Below are 25,363 nucleotides of genomic sequence, written 5' to 3' on the forward strand. Positions count from 1 at the left end.
AGCCCTTCCCACAGAAGTTTCAGCGCTATGGTATCGCGTTGTAAACAATTTAATACCCACTAATCATCGCCTGGCGGCCATCCTCCTATGGCCCTCGGCTGCTTGCGGCCGATGTGGTGACGTAGACACCAGAGAGCATCGTCTCCTATGCCCTCACGTCACAGAAGTGTGGGACCTTGCACGTGTGCTATTAACGCTGATCGGTGGGACTACACTGGACTATGTGTCAGTCGACTGGTTCCTTAAGCCTGGTATTCAGACCAACCCCCGAACACGACGTAACGCAATGGTGTGTCTCTTGGGCCAAACCATTTTCACGATCTATGACCTTTGCCTCGCAGATGCTGTCTCTTTCATGGACTACCTTTGGAGCCAGCATCGCCTGGCGGAATCTGACCGGAAATATACCATTACTTTTGCAAGATTTCTTAAAGTTGCAATGGTTCATGGTTATCAAAAGGTGTTCCGGGCTAACTAAGGCACCTCGTATAAGAATTGCCTGAGTGTACCCCTGGATCTTTGTCACTCGGACTTTCAAACTACCCTTGACTTACCCATACCCCAGATTTGATATTGGCCTTCTGGGCATCACTAGAGTAGACTGTTCTGTGATACTGATAATATGGAAATTGGTAACATGCGAATTGTGTGAACCTTGTATGAAAAATTATTGGAAAATTGGAAAACGCATAATCTATCTTAGAGGATTATTACTTTGTTAATTCTATGGGCGATGGGATTATCTCGCCAGTTCGTTTGAGTGTGCTGCGTCGCTGTTTTTTTTTATTTTGCCTTCATTTCTGTCTTTATTTATTTCTTTCTATTTAGTTTTTAAAATCATCACTTGCCTCACACCTGCAGAGGGAGGTGTGTTTCTGAGTAGTGTGTCGTCGCCCCCTGAGGCATAGCAGAGTATGCCTCCGCTTTTATTTTCGGTTTATGGCAATAAGTCTTGCTACTAACAACACCCTGCTTTACGTGCTGCGTCGACACTAGAGGATGGCGGCATTTTTGGAGAGGAAAAGGTAGGGCTATAGGGGAGGTAGGAGGGAAAAAAAGTGTAGTATCTGTTCTTATCAGCTTAATATCTGATACGTCCTGCATCACACGACCAGAATATTAAACTCATTTTTGGCTTCTGACGGAGTGCTAGGGGCTTGCTCCACCTCTGTAGCGGGTTGGCCCGGCATTGCAGTACCGCCGGGATCGGCCCACCTAAAATTAATTAAAACACAGCCTGAAATGGGTTAACATTCTGCAGTGATCAGATATTCCGCTGGTAGCAAAACTTGTCGTAGTTGTTGATGTGCCCAGTAGTTAGTTGCTTACACACCACGATTTCTTTTAATTAATTTAAGATTATCTTAAGTAATTTTTTTTTTTTTTTTTTTGCGGTTAGCCGGACCGCACTTGCAGCCGCATTACGCTAGGCTGGTAATTTATGGGGGCACAGGACAGTGCCTTCGGATGCCTCGTTAGCGTCTCTTATGGTCTGGTCACAGATAATTTTAATTAAATTGTTTGGAGTTATAACCTTAGCTCCTCGCGAACGTCGTCGTCGTCGCCGCCGCACGCACGCAGAATACGTGTGTACACACGCACACACACATATGCAGTAGGTGGTGGATGACGTAAGCACTCGGCTAGGTGTAGCTCGCGCCAGTATAGCTCGCACCGGCCTGACGCTGCTGTGGGGCGGCCTCACGGCTTCTCCACTGCCCTGGCAGCTAGCGGCGTTCAAATAGGAGTCGCAGTTTACTCCTCGACATGGAGGGTAGTACTGGGCTGTTGACGAGTGCTCTCGTATATTGTCGTTCCTTCCGGCACTTGCTTTTGCGATGTTTTCGACGGTCGCCTGTTGCCATATCAGCCCGCACCACCGTATGTCACTCCCTCATGTGGAACGCACACGCTGCAAGCATTTAGGCCCTGACACTGCGGTTTTTCATCTCTGGCGGTACTCCGCAAGGATACCGCCCTTCGATTGTGCCATTCCAGCACTAATCGAAGTGCTAGGTTTTCCGGCCTGTTAGGAGACCGCTTCTGCAAAATGTGCGAGGAGATTTTTGCTGGTTGCGAGCTACCCGCCGATTTTCTAGCTGTACGTATTGGCTTTAATCCAAAGGTCACAGGTCACTGATGGGCTAAAGACGTACGTCCCATCACCGTTCTTAACACTGATTATAAGTTGGTGGCACGAAGTGTGGCTTCACGTCTTAAACAGGGAATGAATAAGGTACTTTGTCCCACTCAATCATGTGGCGTTTCGAATCGAACCACCTTCACCGCTGCTTCTATATACCGTGATGCTGTCTTACTCACCCACCGCCGACGCTCGAACCCCGGCTGCAATTGATCCCTAGATTTCGCCGGTGCCTCCGATAGGGTCTCCCATCGTACCTGCTGGCCGTTATGTAGCGGATGGGTTTCGGGGAGCACTTCATAAGAGTCATCCGGCACTTCTTGGATGGAGCAAATTCCACAATCATTGTGAACGGTTGCAGATCACGACCAATTCCCATCAGACGATCAGTTCGACAAGGGTGTCCCTTGTCAGTGTATTTTATCGCTTTGGCGCTGTACCCCATGCTGCGTGACATCGGACGGATGGTCGATGGTGTTCCTTTCCCAGGCGTCACCTTCCGCAGTGTGGCGTAGGCGGATGGTGTAGGTGTGTTTGTAGCAAACGCCAGGGACATCGATTCGGTTCGCCGAGTCCTCCACGTTTATGAACGAGCATCCGGTGCCATGTTAAAATCCAACAAAATGGTGCTAATCCCACTAGGACCACGATCATTGACCATCGAACGCCCATGCTACCGGATTGTAGGGGAACAACGTATCTTGGGTCTTGAGGTGACTGCCTGTCCACAGCGCATGTTAACACTCACGTGCAGGCGGATTCTCACGCGCATCAGAGGACTTTGCGTGAGTCACACTGATCAACGACTCGACCTCCATCAACGAATCCAACTGATTAATACTTACATCCTATCACGGGCATGGTATGTAGCACAACTCCTTACGCTACCGAAACAAACCAGCAGAGCCATCTCACAAACAGTATATTGCCTATTGTGGCGGCGTGCACTATTCAAAGTTGATGCACAGACTTGTACACTGCCAAAAGTCGATAGTCGCCTTGGACTCATTGACTTTCCCCACAAATGTGCGGCAATCCTGATTCACCGTATCGCCACTTTGCGTGAGATTGACCCAGGTGGGACAACAGCGGTGCTTTTCGACCGTTATCGCCTACAATCGGCGCGTGCACCAGTATGCTTGACACATATTCCATTCCGGATGACGACAGTCAAGGACTATCACCTCAATCAAAGTTACATCCTAGCAGTGGCCACCGACAAGGCACGCACATCGAAGCGCCTTTACTAGGCGCTTCGAGGCCAGCTCACACCACACAAATTGGAGGACAGACGACCGTCGGTCATCTGGCACCACGCTTGGGCTAATATCAACCACCTAGCCCTTCCCACAGAAGTTTCAGCGCTATGGTATCGCGTTGTAAACAATTTAAAACCCACTAATCATCGCCTGGCGGCCATCCTCCTATGGCCCTCGGCTGCTTGCGGCCGATGTGGTGACGTAGACACCAGAGAGCATCGTCTCCTATGCCCTCACGTCACAGAAGTGTGGGATCTTGCACGTGTGCTATTAACGCTGATCGGTGGGACTACACTGGACTATGTGTCAGTCGACTGGTTCCTTAACCCTGGTATTCAGACCAACCCCCGAATACGACGTAACGCAATGGTGTGTCTCTTGGGCCAAACCATTTTCACGATCTATGACCTTTGCCTCGCAGATGCTGTCTCTTTCATGGACTACCTTTGGAGCCAGCATCGCCTGGCGGAATCTGACCGGAAATATACCATTACTTTTGCAAGATTTCTTAAAGTTGCAATGGTTCATGGTTATCAAAAGGTGTTCCGGGCTAACTAAGGCACCTCGTATAAGAATTGCCTGAGTGTACCCCTGGATCTTTGTCACTCGGACTTTCAAACTACCCTTGACTTACCCATACCCCAGATTTGATATTGGCCTTCTGGGCATCACTAGAGTAGACTGTTCTGTGATACTGATAATATGGAAATTGGTAACATGCGAATTGTGTGAACCTTGTATGAAAAATTATTGGAAAATTGGAAAACGCATAATCTATCTTAGAGGATTATTACTTTGTTAATTCTATGGGCGATGGGATTATCTCGCCAGTTCGTTTGAGTGTGCTGCGTCGCTGTTTTTTTTTATTTTGCCTTCATTTCTGTCTTTATTTATTTCTTTCTATTTAGTTTTTAAAATCATCACTTGCCTCACACCTGCAGAGGGAGGTGTGTTTCTGAGTAGTGTGTCGTCGCCCCCTGAGGCATAGCAGAGTATGCCTCCGCTTTTATTTTCGGTTTATGGCAATAAGTCTTGCTACTAACAACACCCTGCTTTACGTGCTGCGTCGACACTAGAGGATGGCGGCATTTTTGGAGAGGAAAAGGTAGGGCTATAGGGGAGGTAGGAGGGAAAAAAAGTGTAGTATCTGTTCTTATCAGCTTAATATCTGATACGTCCTGCATCACACGACCAGAATATTAAACTCATTTTTGGCTTCTGACGGAGTGCTAGGGGCTTGCTCCACCTCTGTAGCGGGTTGGCCCGGCATTGCAGTACCGCCGGGATCGGCCCACCTAAAATTAATTAAAACACAGCCTGAAATGGGTTAACATTCTGCAGTGATCAGATATTCCGCTGGTAGCAAAACTTGTCGTAGTTGTTGATGTGCCCAGTAGTTAGTTGCTTACACACCACGATTTCTTTTAATTAATTTAAGATTATCTTAAGTAATTTTTTTTTTTTTTTTTTTGCGGTTAGCCGGACCGCACTTGCAGCCGCATTACGCTAGGCTGGTAATTTATGGGGGCACAGGACAGTGCCTTCGGATGCCTCGTTAGCGTCTCTTATGGTCTGGTCACAGATAATTTTAATTAAATTGTTTGGAGTTATAACCTTAGCTCCTCGCGAACGTCGTCGTCGTCGCCGCCGCACGCACGCAGAATACGTGTGTACACACGCACACACACATATGCAGTAGGTGGTGGATGACGTAAGCACTCGGCTAGGTGTAGCTCGCGCCAGTATAGCTCGCACCGGCCTGACGCTGCTGTGGGGCGGCCTCACGGCTTCTCCACTGCCCTGGCAGCTAGCGGCGTTCAAATAGGAGTCGCAGTTTACTCCTCGACATGGAGGGTAGTACTGGGCTGTTGACGAGTGCTCTCGTATATTGTCGTTCCTTCCGGCACTTGCTTTTGCGATGTTTTCGACGGTCGCCTGTTGCCATATCAGCCCGCACCACCGTATGTCACTCCCTCATGTGGAACGCACACGCTGCAAGCATTTAGGCCCTGACACTGCGGTTTTTCATCTCTGGCGGTACTCCGCAAGGATACCGCCCTTCGATTGTGCCATTCCAGCACTAATCGAAGTGCTAGGTTTTCCGGCCTGTTAGGAGACCGCTTCTGCAAAATGTGCGAGGAGATTTTTGCTGGTTGCGAGCTACCCGCCGATTTTCTAGCTGTACGTATTGGCTTTAATCCAAAGGTCACAGGTCACTGATGGGCTAAAGACGTACGTCCCATCACCGTTCTTAACACTGATTATAAGTTGGTGGCACGAAGTGTGGCTTCACGTCTTAAACAGGGAATGAATAAGGTACTTTGTCCCACTCAATCATGTGGCGTTTCGAATCGAACCACCTTCACCGCTGCTTCTATATACCGTGATGCTGTCTTACTCACCCACCGCCGACGCTCGAACCCCGGCTGCAATTGATCCCTAGATTTCGCCGGTGCCTCCGATAGGGTCTCCCATCGTACCTGCTGGCCGTTATGTAGCGGATGGGTTTCGGGGAGCACTTCATAAGAGTCATCCGGCACTTCTTGGATGGAGCAAATTCCACAATCATTGTGAACGGTTGCAGATCACGACCAATTCCCATCAGACGATCAGTTCGACAAGGGTGTCCCTTGTCAGTGTATTTTATCGCTTTGGCGCTGTACCCCATGCTGCGTGACATCGGACGGATGGTCGATGGTGTTCCTTTCCCAGGCGTCACCTTCCGCAGTGTGGCGTAGGCGGATGGTGTAGGTGTGTTTGTAGCAAACGCCAGGGACATCGATTCGGTTCGCCGAGTCCTCCACGTTTATGAACGAGCATCCGGTGCCATGTTAAAATCCAACAAAATGGTGCTAATCCCACTAGGACCACGATCATTGACCATCGAACGCCCATGCTACCGGATTGTAGGGGAACAACGTATCTTGGGTCTTGAGGTGACTGCCTGTCCACAGCGCATGTTAACACTCACGTGCAGGCGGATTCTCACGCGCATCAGAGGACTTTGCGTGAGTCACACTGATCAACGACTCGACCTCCATCAACGAATCCAACTGATTAATACTTACATCCTATCACGGGCATGGTATGTAGCACAACTCCTTACGCTACCGAAACAAACCAGCAGAGCCATCTCACAAACAGTATATTGCCTATTGTGGCGGCGTGCACTATTCAAAGTTGATGCACAGACTTGTACACTGCCAAAAGTCGATAGTCGCCTTGGACTCATTGACTTTCCCCACAAATGTGCGGCAATCCTGATTCACCGTATCGCCACTTTGCGTGAGATTGACCCAGGTGGGACAACAGCGGTGCTTTTCGACCGTTATCGCCTACAATCGGCGCGTGCACCAGTATGCTTGACACATATTCCATTCCGGATGACGACAGTCAAGGACTATCACCTCAATCAAAGTTACATCCTAGCAGTGGCCACCGACAAGGCACGCACATCGAAGCGCCTTTACTAGGCGCTTCGAGGCCAGCTCACACCACACAAATTGGAGGACAGACGACCGTCGGTCATCTGGCACCACGCTTGGGCTAATATCAACCACCTAGCCCTTCCCACAGAAGTTTCAGCGCTATGGTATCGCGTTGTAAACAATTTAAAACCCACTAATCATCGCCTGGCGGCCATCCTCCTATGGCCCTCGGCTGCTTGCGGCCGATGTGGTGACGTAGACACCAGAGAGCATCGTCTCCTATGCCCTCACGTCACAGAAGTGTGGGATCTTGCACGTGTGCTATTAACGCTGATCGGTGGGACTACACTGGACTATGTGTCAGTCGACTGGTTCCTTAACCCTGGTATTCAGACCAACCCCCGAATACGACGTAACGCAATGGTGTGTCTCTTGGGCCAAACCATTTTCACGATCTATGACCTTTGCCTCGCAGATGCTGTCTCTTTCATGGACTACCTTTGGAGCCAGCATCGCCTGGCGGAATCTGACCGGAAATATACCATTACTTTTGCAAGATTTCTTAAAGTTGCAATGGTTCATGGTTATCAAAAGGTGTTCCGGGCTAACTAAGGCACCTCGTATAAGAATTGCCTGAGTGTACCCCTGGATCTTTGTCACTCGGACTTTCAAACTACCCTTGACTTACCCATACCCCAGATTTGATATTGGCCTTCTGGGCATCACTAGAGTAGACTGTTCTGTGATACTGATAATATGGAAATTGGTAACATGCGAATTGTGTGAACCTTGTATGAAAAATTATTGGAAAATTGGAAAACGCATAATCTATCTTAGAGGATTATTACTTTGTTAATTCTATGGGCGATGGGATTATCTCGCCAGTTCGTTTGAGTGTGCTGCGTCGCTGTTTTTTTTTATTTTGCCTTCATTTCTGTCTTTATTTATTTCTTTCTATTTAGTTTTTAAAATCATCACTTGCCTCACACCTGCAGAGGGAGGTGTGTTTCTGAGTAGTGTGTCGTCGCCCCCTGAGGCATAGCAGAGTATGCCTCCGCTTTTATTTTCGGTTTATGGCAATAAGTCTTGCTACTAACAACACCCTGCTTTACGTGCTGCGTCGACACTAGAGGATGGCGGCATTTTTGGAGAGGAAAAGGTAGGGCTATAGGGGAGGTAGGAGGGAAAAAAAGTGTAGTATCTGTTCTTATCAGCTTAATATCTGATACGTCCTGCATCACACGACCAGAATATTAAACTCATTTTTGGCTTCTGACGGAGTGCTAGGGGCTTGCTCCACCTCTGTAGCGGGTTGGCCCGGCATTGCAGTACCGCCGGGATCGGCCCACCTAAAATTAATTAAAACACAGCCTGAAATGGGTTAACATTCTGCAGTGATCAGATATTCCGCTGGTAGCAAAACTTGTCGTAGTTGTTGATGTGCCCAGTAGTTAGTTGCTTACACACCACGATTTCTTTTAATTAATTTAAGATTATCTTAAGTAATTTTTTTTTTTTTTTTTTTTTTGCGGTTAGCCGGACCGCACTTGCAGCCGCATTACGCTAGGCTGGTAATTTATGGGGGCACAGGACAGTGCCTTCGGATGCCTCGTTAGCGTCTCTTATGGTCTGGTCACAGATAATTTTAATTAAATTGTTTGGAGTTATAACCTTAGCTCCTCGCGAACGTCGTCGTCGTCGCCGCCGCACGCACGCAGAATACGTGTGTACACACGCACACACACATATGCAGTAGGTGGTGGATGACGTAAGCACTCGGCTAGGTGTAGCTCGCGCCAGTATAGCTCGCACCGGCCTGACGCTGCTGTGGGGCGGCCTCACGGCTTCTCCACTGCCCTGGCAGCTAGCGGCGTTCAAATAGGAGTCGCAGTTTACTCCTCGACATGGAGGGTAGTACTGGGCTGTTGACGAGTGCTCTCGTATATTGTCGTTCCTTCCGGCACTTGCTTTTGCGATGTTTTCGACGGTCGCCTGTTGCCATATCAGCCCGCACCACCGTATGTCACTCCCTCATGTGGAACGCACACGCTGCAAGCATTTAGGCCCTGACACTGCGGTTTTTCATCTCTGGCGGTACTCCGCAAGGATACCGCCCTTCGATTGTGCCATTCCAGCACTAATCGAAGTGCTAGGTTTTCCGGCCTGTTAGGAGACCGCTTCTGCAAAATGTGCGAGGAGATTTTTGCTGGTTGCGAGCTACCCGCCGATTTTCTAGCTGTACGTATTGGCTTTAATCCAAAGGTCACAGGTCACTGATGGGCTAAAGACGTACGTCCCATCACCGTTCTTAACACTGATTATAAGTTGGTGGCACGAAGTGTGGCTTCACGTCTTAAACAGGGAATGAATAAGGTACTTTGTCCCACTCAATCATGTGGCGTTTCGAATCGAACCACCTTCACCGCTGCTTCTATATACCGTGATGCTGTCTTACTCACCCACCGCCGACGCTCGAACCCCGGCTGCAATTGATCCCTAGATTTCTCCGGTGCCTCCGATAGGGTCTCCCATCCTACCTGCTGGCCGTTATGTAGCGGATGGGTTTCGGGGAGCACTTCATAAGAGTCATCCGGCACTTCTTGGATGGAGCAAATTCCACAATCATTGTGAACGGTTGCAGATCACGACCAATTCCCATCAGACGATCAGTTCGACAAGGGTGTCCCTTGTCAGTGTATTTTATCGCTTTGGCGCTGTACCCCATGCTGCGTGACATCGGACGCATGGTCGATGGTGTTCCTTTCCCAGGCGTCACCTTCCGCAGTGTGGCGTAGGCGGATGGTGTAGGTGTGTTTGTAGCAAACGCCAGGGACATCGATTCGGTTCGCCGAGTCCTCCACGTTTATGAACGAGCATCCGGTGCCATGTTAAAATCCAACAAAATGGTGCTAATCCCACTAGGACCACGATCATTGACCATCGAACGCCCATGCTACCGGATTGTAGGGGAACAACGTATCTTGGGTCTTGAGGTGACTGCCTGTCCACAGCGCATGTTAACACTCACGTGCAGGCGGATTCTCACGCGCATCAGAGGACTTTGCGTGAGTCACACTGATCAACGACTCGACCTCCATCAACGAATCCAACTGATTAATACTTACATCCTATCACGGGCATGGTATGTAGCACAACTCCTTACGCTACCGAAACAAACCAGCAGAGCCATCTCACAAACAGTATATTGCCTATTGTGGCGGCGTGCACTATTCAAAGTTGATGCACAGACTTGTACACTGCCAAAAGTCGATAGTCGCCTTGGACTCATTGACTTTCCCCACAAATGTGCGGCAATCCTGATTCACCGTATCGCCACTTTGCGTGAGATTGACCCAGGTGGGACAACAGCGGTGCTTTTCGACCGTTATCGCCTACAATCGGCGCGTGCACCAGTATGCTTGACACATATTCCATTCCGGATGACGACAGTCAAGGACTATCACCTCAATCAAAGTTACATCCTAGCAGTGGCCACCGACAAGGCACGCACATCGAAGCGCCTTTACTAGGCGCTTCGAGGCCAGCTCACACCACACAAATTGGAGGACAGACGACCGTCGGTCATCTGGCACCACGCTTGGGCTAATATCAACCACCTAGCCCTTCCCACAGAAGTTTCAGCGCTATGGTATCGCGTTGTAAACAATTTAATACCCACTAATCATCGCCTGGCGGCCATCCTCCTATGGCCCTCGGCTGCTTGCGGCCGATGTGGTGACGTAGACACCAGAGAGCATCGTCTCCTATGCCCTCACGTCACAGAAGTGTGGGATCTTGCACGTGTGCTATTAACGCTGATCGGTGGGACTACACTGGACTATGTGTCAGTCGACTGGTTCCTTAACCCTGGTATTCAGACCAACCCCCGAATACGACGTAACACAATGGTGTGTCTCTTGGGCCAAACCATTTTCACGATCTATGACCTTTGCCTCGCAGATGCTGTCTCTTTCATGGACTACCTTTGGAGCCAGCATCGCCTGGCGGAATCTGACCGGAAATATACCATTACTTTTGCAAGATTTCTTAAAGTTGCAATGGTTCATGGTTATCAAAAGGTGTTCCGGGCTAACTAAGGCACCTCGTATAAGAATTGCCTGAGTGTACCCCTGGATCTTTGTCACTCGGACTTTCAAACTACCCTTGACTTACCCATACCCCAGATTTGATATTGGCCTTCTGGGCATCACTAGAGTAGACTGTTCTGTGATACTGATAATATGGAAATTGGTAACATGCGAATTGTGTGAACCTTGTATGAAAAATTATTGGAAAATTGGAAAACGCATAATCTATCTTAGAGGATTATTACTTTGTTAATTCTATGGGCGATGGGATTATCTCGCCAGTTCGTTTGAGTGTGCTGCGTCGCTGTTTTTTTTATTTTGCCTTCATTTCTGTCTTTATTTATTTCTTTCTATTTAGTTTTTAAAATCATCACTTGCCTCACACCTGCAGAGGGAGGTGTGTTTCTGAGTAGTGTGTCGTCGCCCCCTGAGGCATAGCAGAGTATGCCTCCGCTTTTATTTTCGGTTTATGGCAATAAGTCTTGCTACTAACAACACCCTGCTTTACGTGCTGCGTCGACACTAGAGGATGGCGGCATTTTTGGAGAGGAAAAGGTAGGGCTATAGGGGAGGTAGGAGGGAAAAAAAGTGTAGTATCTGTTCTTATCAGCTTAATATCTGATACGTCCTGCATCACACGACCAGAATATTAAACTCATTTTTGGCTTCTGACGGAGTGCTAGGGGCTTGCTCCACCTCTGTAGCGGGTTGGCCCGGCATTGCAGTACCGCTGGGATCGGCCCACCTAAAATTAATTAAAACACAGCCTGAAATGGGTTAACATTCTGCAGTGATCAGATATTCCGCTGGTAGCAAAACTTGTCGTAGTTGTTGATGTGCCCAGTAGTTAGTTGCTTACACACCACGATTTCTTTTAATTAATTTAAGATTATCTTAAGTAATTTTTTTTTTTTTTTTTTTGCGGTTAGCCGGACCGCACTTGCAGCCGCATTACGCTAGGCTGGTAATTTATGGGGGCACAGGACAGTGCCTTCGGATGCCTCGTTAGCGTCTCTTATGGTCTGGTCACAGATAATTTTAATTAAATTGTTTGGAGTTATAACCTTAGCTCCTCGCGAACGTCGTCGTCGTCGCCGCCGCACGCACGCAGAATACGTGTGTACACACGCACACACACATATGCAGTAGGTGGTGGACGACGTAAGCACTCGGCTAGGTGTAGCTCGCGCCAGTATAGCTCGCACCGGCCTGACGCTGCTGTGGGGCGGCCTCACGGCTTCTCCACTGCCCTGGCAGCTAGCGGCGTTCAAATAGGAGTCGCAGTTTACTCCTCGACATGGAGGGTAGTACTGGGCTGTTGACGAGTGCTCTCGTATATTGTCGTTCCTTCCGGCACTTGCTTTTGCGATGTTTTCGACGGTCGCCTGTTGCCATATCAGCCCGCACCACCGTATGTCACTCCCTCATGTGGAACGCACACGCTGCAAGCATTTAGGCCCTGACACTGCGGTTTTTCATCTCTGGCGGTACTCCGCAAGGATACCGCCCTTCGATTGTGCCATTCCAGCACTAATCGAAGTGCTAGGTTTTCCGGCCTGTTAGGAGACCGCTTCTGCAAAATGTGCGAGGAGATTTTTGCTGGTTGCGAGCTACCCGCCGATTTTCTAGCTGTACGTATTGGCTTTAATCCAAAGGTCACAGGTCACTGATGGGCTAAAGACGTACGTCCCATCACCGTTCTTAACACTGATTATAAGTTGGTGGCACGAAGTGTGGCTCCACGTCTTAAACAGGGAATGAATAAGGTACTTTGTCCCACTCAATCATGTGGCGTTTCGAATCGAACCACCTTCACCGCTGCTTCTATATACCGTGATGCTGTCTTACTCACCCACCGCCGACGCTCGAACCCCGGCTGCAATTGATCCCTAGATTTCGCCGGTGCCTCCGATAGGGTCTCCCATCCTACCTGCTGGCCGTTATGTAGCGGATGGGTTTCGGGGAGCACTTCATAAGAGTCATCCGGCACTTCTTGGATGGAGCAAATTCCACAATCATTGTGAACGGTTGCAGATCACGACCAATTCCCATCAGACGATCAGTTCGACAAGGGTGTCCCTTGTCAGTGTATTTTATCGCTTTGGCGCTGTACCCCATGCTGCGTGACATCGGACGGATGGTCGATGGTGTTCCTTTCCCAGGCGTCACCTTCCGCAGTGTGGCGTAGGCGGATGGTGTAGGTGTGTTTGTAGCAAACGCCAGGGACATCGATTCGGTTCGCCGAGTCCTCCACGTTTATGAACGAGCATCCGGTGCCATGTTAAAATCCAACAAAATGGTGCTAATCCCACTAGGACCACGATCATTGACCATCGAACGCCCATGCTACCGGATTGTAGGGGAACAACGTATCTTGGGTCTTGAGGTGACTGCCTGTCCGCAGTTCATGTTAACACTCACGTGCAGGCGGATTCTCACGCGCATCAGAGGACTTTGCGTGAGTCACACTGATCAACGACTCGACCTCCATCAACGAATCCAACTGATTAATACTTACATCCTATCACGGGCATGGTATGTAGCACAACTCCTTACGCTACCGAAACAAACCAGCAGAGCCATCTCACAAACAGTATATTGCCTATTGTGGCGGCGTGCACTATTCAAAGTTGATGCACAGACTTGTACACTGCCAAAAGTCGATAGTCGCCTTGGACTCATTGACTTTCCCCACAAATGTGCGGCAATCCTGATTCACCGTATCGCCACTTTGCGTGAGATTGACCCAGGTGGGACAACAGCGGTGCTTTTCGACCGTTATCGCCTACAATCGGCGCGTGCACCAGTATGCTTGACACATATTCCATTCCGGATGACGACAGTCAAGGACTATCACCTCAATCAAAGTTACATCCTAGCAGTGGCCACCGACAAAGCACGCACATCGAAGCGCCTTTACTAGGCGCTTCGAGGCCAGCTCACACCACACAAATTGGAGGACAGACGACCGTCGGTCATCTGGCACCACGCTTGGGCTAATATCAACCACCTAGCCCTTACCACAGAAGTTTCAGCGCTATGGTATCGCGTTGTAAACAATTTAATACCCACTAATCATCGCCTGGCGGCCATCCTCCTATGGCCCTCGGCTGCTTGCGGCCGATGTGGTGACGTAGACACCAGAGAGCATCGTCTCCTATGCCCTCACGTCACAGAAGTGTGGGACCTTGCACGTGTGCTATTAACGCTGATCGGTGGGACTACACTGGACTATGTGTCAGTCGACTGGTTCCTTACCCCTGATATTCAGACCAACCCCCGAACACGACGTAACGCAATGGTGTGTCTCTTGGGCCAAACTATTTTCACGATCTATGACCTTTGCCTCGCAGAAGCTGTCTCTTTCATGGACTACCTTTGGAGCCAGCATCGCCTGGCGGAATCTGCCTGGAAATATACCATTACTTTTGCAAGATTTCTTAAAGTTGCAATGGTTGATGGTTATCAAAAGGTGTTCCGGGCTAACTAAGGCACCTCGTATAAGAATTGCCTGAGTGTACCCCTGGATCTTTGTCACTCGGACTTTCAAACTACCCTTGACTTACCCATACCCCAGATTTGATATTGGCCTTCTGGGCATCACTAGAGTAGACTGTTCTGTGATACTGATAATATGGAAATTGGTAACATGCGAATTGTGTGAACCTTGTATGAAAAATTATTGGAAAATTGGAAAACGCATAATCTATCTTAGAGGATTATTACTTTGTTAATTCTATGGGCGATGGGATTATCTCGCCAGTTCGTTTGAGTGTGCTGCGTCGCTGTTTTTTTTTTTATTTTGCCTTCATTTCTGTCTTTATTTATTTCTTTTTATTTAGTTTTTAAAATCATCACTTGCCTCACACCTGCAGAGGGAGGTGTGTTTCTGAGTAGTGTGTCGTCGCCCCCTGAGGCATAGCAGAGTATGCCTCCGCTTTTATTTTCGGTTTATGGCAATAAGTCTTGCTACTAACAACACCCTGCTTTACGTGCTGCGTCGACACTAGAGGATGGCGGCATTTTTGGAGAGGAAAAGGTAGGGCTATAGGGGAGGTAGGAGGGAAAAAAAGTGTAGTATCTGTTCTTATCAGCTTAATATCTGATACGTCCTGCATCACACGACCAGAATATTAAACTCATTTTTGGCTTCTGACGGAGTGCTAGGGGCTTGCTCCACCTCTGTAGCGGGTTGGCCCGGCATTGCAGTACCGCCGGGATCGGCCCACCTAAAATTAATTAAAACACAGCCTGAAATGGGTTAACATTCTGCAGTGATCAGATATTCCGCTGGTAGCAAAACTTGTCGTAGTTGTTGATGTGCCCAGTAGTTAGTTGCTTACACACCACGATTTCTTTTAATTAATTTAAGATTATCTTAAGTAATTTTTTTTTTTTTTTTTTGCGGTTAGCCGGACCGCACTTGCAGCCGCATTACGCTAGGCTGGTAATTTATGGGGGCACAGGACAGTGCCTTCGGATGCCTCGTTAGCGTCTCTTATGGTCTGGTCACAGATAATTTTAATTAAATTGTTTGGAGTTATAACCTTAGCTCCTCGCGAACGTCGTCGTCGTCGCCGCCGCACACACGCAGAATACGTGTGTACACACGCACACACACATATGGTGGACGACGTAAGCACTCGGCTAGGTGTAGCTCGCGCCAGTATAGCTCGCACCGGCCTGACGCTGCTGTGGGGCGGCCTCACGGCTTCTCCACTGCCCTGGCAGCTAGCGGCGTTCAAATAGGAGTCGCAGTTTACTCCTCGACATGGAGGGTAGTACTGGGCTGTTGACGAGTGCTCTCGTATATTGTCGTTCCTTCCGGCACTTGCTTTTGCGATGTTTTCGACGGTCGCCTGTTGCCATATCAGCCCGCACCACCGTATGTCACTCCCTCATGTGGAACGCACACGCTGCAAGCATTTAGGCCCTGACACTGCGGTTTTTCATCTCTGGCGGTACTCCGCAAGGATACCGCCCTTCGATTGTGCCATTCCAGCACTAATCGAAGTGCTAGGTTTTCCGGCCTGTTAGGAGACCGCTTCTGCAAAATGTGCGAGGAGATTTTTGCTGGTTGCGAGCTACCCGCCGATTTTCTAGCTGTACGTATTGGCTTTAATCCAAAGGTCACAGGTCACTGATGGGCTAAAGACGTACGTCCCATCACCGTTCTTAACACTGATTATAAGTTGGTGGCACGAAGTGTGGCTCCACGTCTTAAACAGGGAATGAATAAGGTACTTTGTCCCACTCAATCATGTGGCGTTTCGAATCGAACCACCTTCACCGCTGCTTCTATATACCGTGATGCTGTCTTACTCACCCACCGCCGACGCTCGAACCCCGGCTGCAATTGATCCCTAGATTTCGCCGGTGCCTCCGATAGGGTCTCCCATCCTACCTGCTGGCCGTTATGTAGCGGATGGGTTTCGGGGAGCACTTCATAAGAGTCATCCGGCACTTCTTGGATGGAGCAAATTCCACAATCATTGTGAACGGTTGCAGATCACGACCAATTCCCATCAGACGATCAGTTCGACAAGGGTGTCCCTTGTCAGTGTATTTTATCGCTTTGGCGCTGTACCCCATGCTGCGTGACATCGGACGGATGGTCGATGGTGTTCCTTTCCCAGGCGTCACCTTCCGCAGTGTGGCGTAGGCGGATGGTGTAGGTGTGTTTGTAGCAAACGCCAGGGACATCGATTCGGTTCGCCGAGTCCTCCACGTTTATGAACGAGCATCCGGTGCCATGTTAAAATCCAACAAAATGGTGCTAATCCCACTAGGACCACGATCATTGACCATCGAACGCCCATGCTACCGGATTGTAGGGGAACAACGTATCTTGGGTCTTGAGGTGACTGCCTGTCCGCAGTTCATGTTAACACTCACGTGCAGGCGGATTCTCACGCGCATCAGAGGACTTTGCGTGAGTCACACTGATCAACGACTCGACCTCCATCAACGAATCCAACTGATTAATACTTACATCCTATCACGGGCATGGTATGTAGCACAACTCCTTACGCTACCGAAACAAACCAGCAGAGCCATCTCACAAACAGTATATTGCCTATTGTGGCGGCGTGCACTATTCAAAGTTGATGCACAGACTTGTACACTGCCAAAAGTCGATAGTCGCCTTGGACTCATTGACTTTCCCCACAAATGTGCGGCAATCCTGATTCACCGTATCGCCACTTTGCGTGAGATTGACCCAGGTGGGACAACAGCGGTGCTTTTCGACCGTTATCGCCTACAATCGGCGCGTGCACCAGTATGCTTGACACATATTCCATTCCGGATGACGACAGTCAAGGACTATCACCTCAATCAAAGTTACATCCTAGCAGTGGCCACCGACAAAGCACGCACATCGAAGCGCCTTTACTAGGCGCTTCGAGGCCAGCTCACACCACACAAATTGGAGGACAGACGACCGTCGGTCATCTGGCACCACGCTTGGGCTAATATCAACCACCTAGCCCTTACCACAGAAGTTTCAGCGCTATGGTATCGCGTTGTAAACAATTTAATACCCACTAATCATCGCCTGGCGGCCATCCTCCTATGGCCCTCGGCTGCTTGCGGCCGATGTGGTGACGTAGACACCAGAGAGCATCGTCTCCTATGCCCTCACGTCACAGAAGTGTGGGACCTTGCACGTGTGCTATTAACGCTGATCGGTGGGACTACACTGGACTATGTGTCAGTCGACTGGTTCCTTACCCCTGATATTCAGACCAACCCCCGAACACGACGTAACGCAATGGTGTGTCTCTTGGGCCAAACTATTTTCACGATCTATGACCTTTGCCTCGCAGAAGCTGTCTCTTTCATGGACTACCTTTGGAGCCAGCATCGCCTGGCGGAATCTGCCTGGAAATATACCATTACTTTTGCAAGATTTCTTAAAGTTGCAATGGTTGATGGTTATCAAAAGGTGTTCCGGGCTAACTAAGGCACCTCGTATAAGAATTGCCTGAGTGTACCCCTGGATCTTTGTCACTCGGACTTTCAAACTACCCTTGACTTACCCATACCCCAGATTTGATATTGGCCTTCTGGGCATCACTAGAGTAGACTGTTCTGTGATACTGATAATATGGAAATTGGTAACATGCGAATTGTGTGAACCTTGTATGAAAAATTATTGGAAAATTGGAAAACGCATAATCTATCTTAGAGGATTATTACTTTGTTAATTCTATGGGCGATGGGATTATCTCGCCAGTTCGTTTGAGTGTGCTGCGTCGCTGTTTTTTTTTTTTATTTTGCCTTCATTTCTGTCTTTATTTATTTCTTTTTATTTAGTTTTTAAAATCATCACTTGCCTCACACCTGCAGAGGGAGGTGTGTTTCTGAGTAGTGTGTCGTCGCCCCCTGAGGCATAGCAGAGTATGCCTCCGCTTTTATTTTCGGTTTATGGCAATAAGTCTTGCTACTAACAACACCCTGCTTTACGTGCTGCGTCGACACTAGAGGATGGCGGCATTTTTGGAGAGGAAAAGGTAGGGCTATAGGGGAGGTAGGAGGGAAAAAAAGTGTAGTATCTGTTCTTATCAGCTTAATATCTGATACGTCCTGCATCACACGACCAGAATATTAAACTCATTTTTGGCTTCTGACGGAGTGCTAGGGGCTTGCTCCACCTCTGTAGCGGGTTGGCCCGGCATTGCAGTACCGCCGGGATCGGCCCACCTAAAATTAATTAAAACACAGCCTGAAATGGGTTAACATTCTGCAGTGATCAGATATTCCGCTGGTAGCAAAACTTGTCGTAGTTGTTGATGTGCCCAGTAGTTAGTTGCTTACACACCACGATTTCTTTTAATTAATTTAAGATTATCTTAAGTAATTTTTTTTTTTTTTTTTTGCGGTTAGCCGGACCGCACTTGCAGCCGCATTACGCTAGGCTGGTAATTTATGGGGGCACAGGACAGTGCCTTCGGATGCCTCGTTAGCGTCTCTTATGGTCTGGTCACAGATAATTTTAATTAAATTGTTTGGAGTTATAACCTTAGCTCCTCGCGAACGTCGTCGTCGTCGCCGCCGCACACACGCAGAATACGTGTGTACACACGCACACACACATATGGTGGACGACGTAAGCACTCGGCTAGGTGTAGCTCGCGCCAGTATAGCTCGCACCGGCCTGACGCTGCTGTGGGGCGGCCTCACGGCTTCTCCACTGCCCTGGCAGCTAGCGGCGTTCAAATAGGAGTCGCAGTTTACTCCTCGACATGGAGGGTAGTACTGGGCTGTTGACGAGTGCTCTCGTATATTGTCGTTCCTTCCGGCACTTGCTTTTGCGATGTTTTCGACGGTCGCCTGTTGCCATATCAGCCCGCACCACCGTATGTCACTCCCTCATGTGGAACGCACACGCTGCAAGCATTTAGGCCCTGACACTGCGGTTTTTCATCTCTGGCGGTACTCCGCAAGGATACCGCCCTTCGATTGTGCCATTCCAGCACTAATCGAAGTGCTAGGTTTTCCGGCCTGTTAGGAGACCGCTTCTGCAAAATGTGCGAGGAGATTTTTGCTGGTTGCGAGCTACCCGCCGATTTTCTAGCTGTACGTATTGGCTTTAATCCAAAGGTCACAGGTCACTGATGGGCTAAAGACGTACGTCCCATCACCGTTCTTAACACTGATTATAAGTTGGTGGCACGAAGTGTGGCTCCACGTCTTAAACAGGGAATGAATAAGGTACTTTGTCCCACTCAATCATGTGGCGTTTCGAATCGAACCACCTTCACCGCTGCTTCTATATACCGTGATGCTGTCTTACTCACCCACCGCCGACGCTCGAACCCCGACTGCAATTGATCCCTAGATTTCGCCGGTGCCTCCGATAGGGTCTCCCATCCTACCTGCTGGCCGTTATGTAGCGGATGGGTTTCGGGGAGCACTTCATAAGAGTCATCCGGCACTTCTTGGATGGAGCAAATTCCACAATCATTGTGAACGGTTGCAGATCACGACCAATTCCCATCAGACGATCAGTTCGACAAGGGTGTCCCTTGTCAGTGTATTTTATCGCTTTGGCGCTGTACCCCATGCTGCGTGACATCGGACGCATGGTCGATGGTGTTCCTTTCCCAGGCGTCACCTTCCGCAGTGTGGCGTAGGCGGATGGTGTAGGTGTGTTTGTAGCAAACGCCAGGGACATCGATTCGGTTCGCCGAGTCCTCCACGTTTATGAACGAGCATCCGGTGCCATGTTAAAATCCAACAAAATGGTGCTAATCCCACTAGGACCACGATCATTGACCATCGAACGCCCATGCTACCGGATTGTAGGGGAACAACGTATCTTGGGTCTTGAGGTGACTGCCTGTCCACAGCGCATGTTAACACTCACGTGCAGGCGGATTCTCACGCGCATCAGAGGACTTTGCGTGAGTCACACTGATCAACGACTCGACCTCCATCAACGAATCCAACTGATTAATACTTACATCCTATCACGGGCATGGTATGTAGCACAACTCCTTACGCTACCGAAACAAACCAGCAGAGCCATCTCACAAACAGTATATTGCCTATTGTGGCGGCGTGCACTATTCAAAGTTGATGCACAGACTTGTACACTGCCAAAAGTCGATAGTCGCCTTGGACTCATTGACTTTCCCCACAAATGTGCGGCAATCCTGATTCACCGTATCGCCACTTTGCGTGAGATTGACCCAGGTGGGACAACAGCGGTGCTTTTCGACCGTTATCGCCTACAATCGGCGCGTGCACCAGTATGCTTGACACATATTCCATTCCGGATGACGACAGTCAAGGACTATCACCTCAATCAAAGTTACATCCTAGCAGTGGCCACCGACAAAGCACGCACATCGAAGCGCCTTTACTAGGCGCTTCGAGGCCAGCTCACACCACACAAATTGGAGGACAGACGACCGTCGGTCATCTGGCACCACGCTTGGGCTAATATCAACCACCTAGCCCTTCCCACAGAAGTTTCAGCGCTATGGTATCGCGTTGTAAACAATTTAATACCCACTAATCATCGCCTGGCGGCCATCCTCCTATGGCCCTCGGCTGCTTGCGGCCGATGTGGTGACGTAGACACCAGAGAGCATCGTCTCCTATGCCCTCACGTCACAGAAGTGTGGGACCTTGCACGTGTGCTATTAACGCTGATCGGTGGGACTACACTGGACTATGTGTCAGTCGACTGGTTCCTTACCCCTGATATTCAGACCAACCCCCGAACACGACGTAACGCAATGGTGTGTCTCTTGGGCCAAACTATTTTCACGATCTATGACCTTTGCCTCGCAGAAGCTGTCTCTTTCATGGACTACCTTTGGAGCCAGCATCGCCTGGCGGAATCTGCCTGGAAATATACCATTACTTTTGCAAGATTTCTTAAAGTTGCAATGGTTGATGGTTATCAAAAGGTGTTCCGGGCTAACTATGGCACCTCGTATAAGAATTGCCTGAGTGTACCCCTGGATCTTTGTCACTCGGACTTTCAAACTACCCTTGACTTACCCATACCCCAGATTTGATATTGGCCTTCTGGGCATCACTAGAGTAGACTGTTCTGTGATACTGATAATATGGAAATTGGTAACATGCGAATTGTGTGAACCTTGTATGAAAAATTATTGGAAAATTGGAAAACGCATAATCTATCTTAGAGGATTATTACTTTGTTAATTCTATGGGCGATGGGATTATCTCGCCAGTTCGTTTGAGTGTGCTGCGTCGCTGTTTTTTTTGTATTTTGCCTTCATTTCTGTCTTTATTTATTTCTTTCTATTTAGTTTTTAAAATCATCACTTGCCTCACACCTGCAGAGGGAGGTGTGTTTCTGAGTAGTGTGTCGTCGCCCCCTGAGGCATAGCAGAGTATGCCTCCGCTTTTATTTTCGGTTTATGGCAATAAGTCTTGCTACTAACAACACCCTGCTTTACGTGCTGCGTCGACACTAGAGGATGGCGGCATTTTTGGAGAGGAAAAGGTAGGGCTATAGGGGAGGTAGGAGGGAAAAAAAGTGTAGTATCTGTTCTTATCAGCTTAATATCTGATACGTCCTGCATCACACGACCAGAATATTAAACTCATTTTTGGCTTCTGACGGAGTGCTAGGGGCTTGCTCCACCTCTGTAGCGGGTTGGCCCGGCATTGCAGTACCGCTGGGATCGGCCCACCTAAAATTAATTAAAACACAGCCTGAAATGGGTTAACATTCTGCAGTGATCAGATATTCCGCTGGTAGCAAAACTTGTCGTAGTTGTTGATGTGCCCAGTAGTTAGTTGCTTACACACCACGATTTCTTTTAATTAATTTAAGATTATCTTACGTAATTTTTTTTTTTTTTTTTTTGCGGTTAGCCGGACCGCACTTGCAGCCGCATTACGCTAGGCTGGTAATTTATGGGGGCACAGGACAGTGCCTTCGGATGCCTCGTTAGCGTCTCTTATGGTCTGGTCACAGATAATTTTAATTAAATTGTTTGGAGTTATAACCTTAGCTCCTCGCGAACGTCGTCGTCGTCGCCGCCGCACGCACGCAGAATACGTGTGTACACACGCACACACACATATGCAGTAGGTGGTGGACGACGTAAGCACTCGGCTAGGTGTAGCTCGCGCCAGTATAGCTCGCACCGGCCTGACGCTGCTGTGGGGCGGCCTCACGGCTTCTCCACTGCCCTGGCAGCTAGCGGCGTTCAAATAGGAGTCGCAGTTTACTCCTCGACATGGAGGGTAGTACTGGGCTGTTGACGAGTGCTCTCGTATATTGTCGTTCCTTCCGGCACTTGCTTTTGCGATGTTTTCGACGGTCGCCTGTTGCCATATCAGCCCGCACCACCGTATGTCACTCCCTCATGTGGAACGCACACGCTGCAAGCATTTAGGCCCTGACACTGCGGTTTTTCATCTCTGGCGGTACTCCGCAAGGATACCGCCCTTCGATTGTGCCATTCCAGCACTAATCGAAGTGCTAGGTTTTCCGGCCTGTTAGGAGACCGCTTCTGCAAAATGTGCGAGGAGATTTTTGCTGGTTGCGAGCTACCCGCCGATTTTCTAGCTGTACGTATTGGCTTTAATCCAAAGGTCACAGGTCACTGATGGGCTAAAGACGTACGTCCCATCACCGTTCTTAACACTGATTATAAGTTGGTGGCACGAAGTGTGGCTCCACGTCTTAAACAGGGAATGAATAAGGTACTTTGTCCCACTCAATCATGTGGCGTTTCGAATCGAACCACCTTCACCGCTGCTTCTATATACCGTGATGCTGTCTTACTCACCCACCGCCGACGCTCGAACCCCGACTGCAATTGATCCCTAGATTTCGCCGGTGCCTCCGATAGGGTCTCCCATCCTACCTGCTGGCCGTTATGTAGCGGATGGGTTTCGGGGAGCACTTCATAAGAGTCATCCGGCACTTCTTGGATGGAGCAAATTCCACAATCATTGTGAACGGTTGCAGATCACGACCAATTCCCATCAGACGATCAGTTCGACAAGGGTGTCCCTTGTCAGTGTATTTTATCGCTTTGGCGCTGTACCCCATGCTGCGTGACATCGGACGCATGGTCGATGGTGTTCCTTTCCCAGGCGTCACCTTCCGCAGTGTGGCGTAGGCGGATGGTGTAGGTGTGTTTGTAGCAAACGCCAGGGACATCGATTCGGTTCGCCGAGTCCTCCACGTTTATGAACGAGCATCCGGTGCCATGTTAAAATCCAACAAAATGGTGCTAATCCCACTAGGACCACGATCATTGACCATCGAACGCCCATGCTACCGGATTGTAGGGGAACAACGTATCTTGGGTCTTGAGGTGACTGCCTGTCCACAGCGCATGTTAACACTCACGTGCAGGCGGATTCTCACGCGCATCAGAGGACTTTGCGTGAGTCACACTGATCAACGACTCGACCTCCATCAACGAATCCAACTGATTAATACTTACATCCTATCACGGGCATGGTATGTAGCACAACTCCTTACGCTACCGAAACAAACCAGCAGAGCCATCTCACAAACAGTATATTGCCTATTGTGGCGGCGTGCACTATTCAAAGTTGATGCACAGACTTGTACACTGCCAAAAGTCGATAGTCGCCTTGGACTCATTGACTTTCCCCACAAATGTGCGGCAATCCTGATTCACCGTATCGCCACTTTGCGTGAGATTGACCCAGGTGGGACAACAGCGGTGCTTTTCGACCGTTATCGCCTACAATCGGCGCGTGCACCAGTATGCTTGACACATATTCCATTCCGGATGACGACAGTCAAGGACTATCACCTCAATCAAAGTTACATCCTAGCAGTGGCCACCGACAAAGCACGCACATCGAAGCGCCTTTACTAGGCGCTTCGAGGCCAGCTCACACCACACAAATTGGAGGACAGACGACCGTCGGTCATCTGGCACCACGCTTGGGCTAATATCAACCACCTAGCCCTTCCCACAGAAGTTTCAGCGCTATGGTATCGCGTTGTAAACAATTTAATACCCACTAATCATCGCCTGGCGGCCATCCTCCTATGGCCCTCGGCTGCTTGCGGCCGATGTGGTGACGTAGACACCAGAGAGCATCGTCTCCTATGCCCTCACGTCACAGAAGTGTGGGACCTTGCACGTGTGCTATTAACGCTGATCGGTGGGACTACACTGGACTATGTGTCAGTCGACTGGTTCCTTACCCCTGATATTCAGACCAACCCCCGAACACGACGTAACGCAATGGTGTGTCTCTTGGGCCAAACTATTTTCACGATCTATGACCTTTGCCTCGCAGAAGCTGTCTCTTTCATGGACTACCTTTGGAGCCAGCATCGCCTGGCGGAATCTGCCTGGAAATATACCATTACTTTTGCAAGATTTCTTAAAGTTGCAATGGTTGATGGTTATCAAAAGGTGTTCCGGGCTAACTATGGCACCTCGTATAAGAATTGCCTGAGTGTACCCCTGGATCTTTGTCACTCGGACTTTCAAACTACCCTTGACTTACCCATACCCCAGATTTGATATTGGCCTTCTGGGCATCACTAGAGTAGACTGTTCTGTGATACTGATAATATGGAAATTGGTAACATGCGAATTGTGTGAACCTTGTATGAAAAATTATTGGAAAATTGGAAAACGCATAATCTATCTTAGAGGATTATTACTTTGTTAATTCTATGGGCGATGGGATTATCTCGCCAGTTCGTTTGAGTGTGCTGCGTCGCTGTTTTTTTTGTATTTTGCCTTCATTTCTGTCTTTATTTATTTCTTTCTATTTAGTTTTTAAAATCATCACTTGCCTCACACCTGCAGAGGGAGGTGTGTTTCTGAGTAGTGTGTCGTCGCCCCCTGAGGCATAGCAGAGTATGCCTCCGCTTTTATTTTCGGTTTATGGCAATAAGTCTTGCTACTAACAACACCCTGCTTTACGTGCTGCGTCGACACTAGAGGA

At 49.0% G+C, this 25,363-nt stretch overlaps 7 pseudogenes; all 7 read left to right on the forward strand.

The window, feature by feature from the left end:
* The first annotated feature begins 1,007 nt into the window (after positions 1 to 1,007).
* Positions 1,008 to 1,220, forward strand: LOC124719603 (annotated as a pseudogene).
* Positions 1,221 to 4,489: 3,269 nt separating this feature from the next.
* On the forward strand, positions 4,490 to 4,702 carry LOC124719614 (annotated as a pseudogene).
* Positions 4,703 to 7,971: 3,269 nt separating this feature from the next.
* LOC124719621 lies at positions 7,972 to 8,184 on the forward strand (annotated as a pseudogene).
* Positions 8,185 to 11,455: 3,271 nt separating this feature from the next.
* Positions 11,456 to 11,668, forward strand: LOC124721189 (annotated as a pseudogene).
* A 3,271-nt stretch (positions 11,669 to 14,939) lies between these two features.
* Positions 14,940 to 15,152, forward strand: LOC124719625 (annotated as a pseudogene).
* Positions 15,153 to 18,414: 3,262 nt separating this feature from the next.
* On the forward strand, positions 18,415 to 18,627 carry LOC124719640 (annotated as a pseudogene).
* Positions 18,628 to 21,887: 3,260 nt separating this feature from the next.
* Positions 21,888 to 22,100, forward strand: LOC124721193 (annotated as a pseudogene).
* The last annotated feature ends 3,263 nt before the right edge of the window (positions 22,101 to 25,363 follow it).

Source organism: Schistocerca piceifrons, chromosome 1, assembly GCF_021461385.2.
Source record: "Schistocerca piceifrons isolate TAMUIC-IGC-003096 chromosome 1, iqSchPice1.1, whole genome shotgun sequence".
Classification (NCBI taxonomy): Eukaryota; Metazoa; Arthropoda; class Insecta; order Orthoptera; family Acrididae; genus Schistocerca; species Schistocerca piceifrons.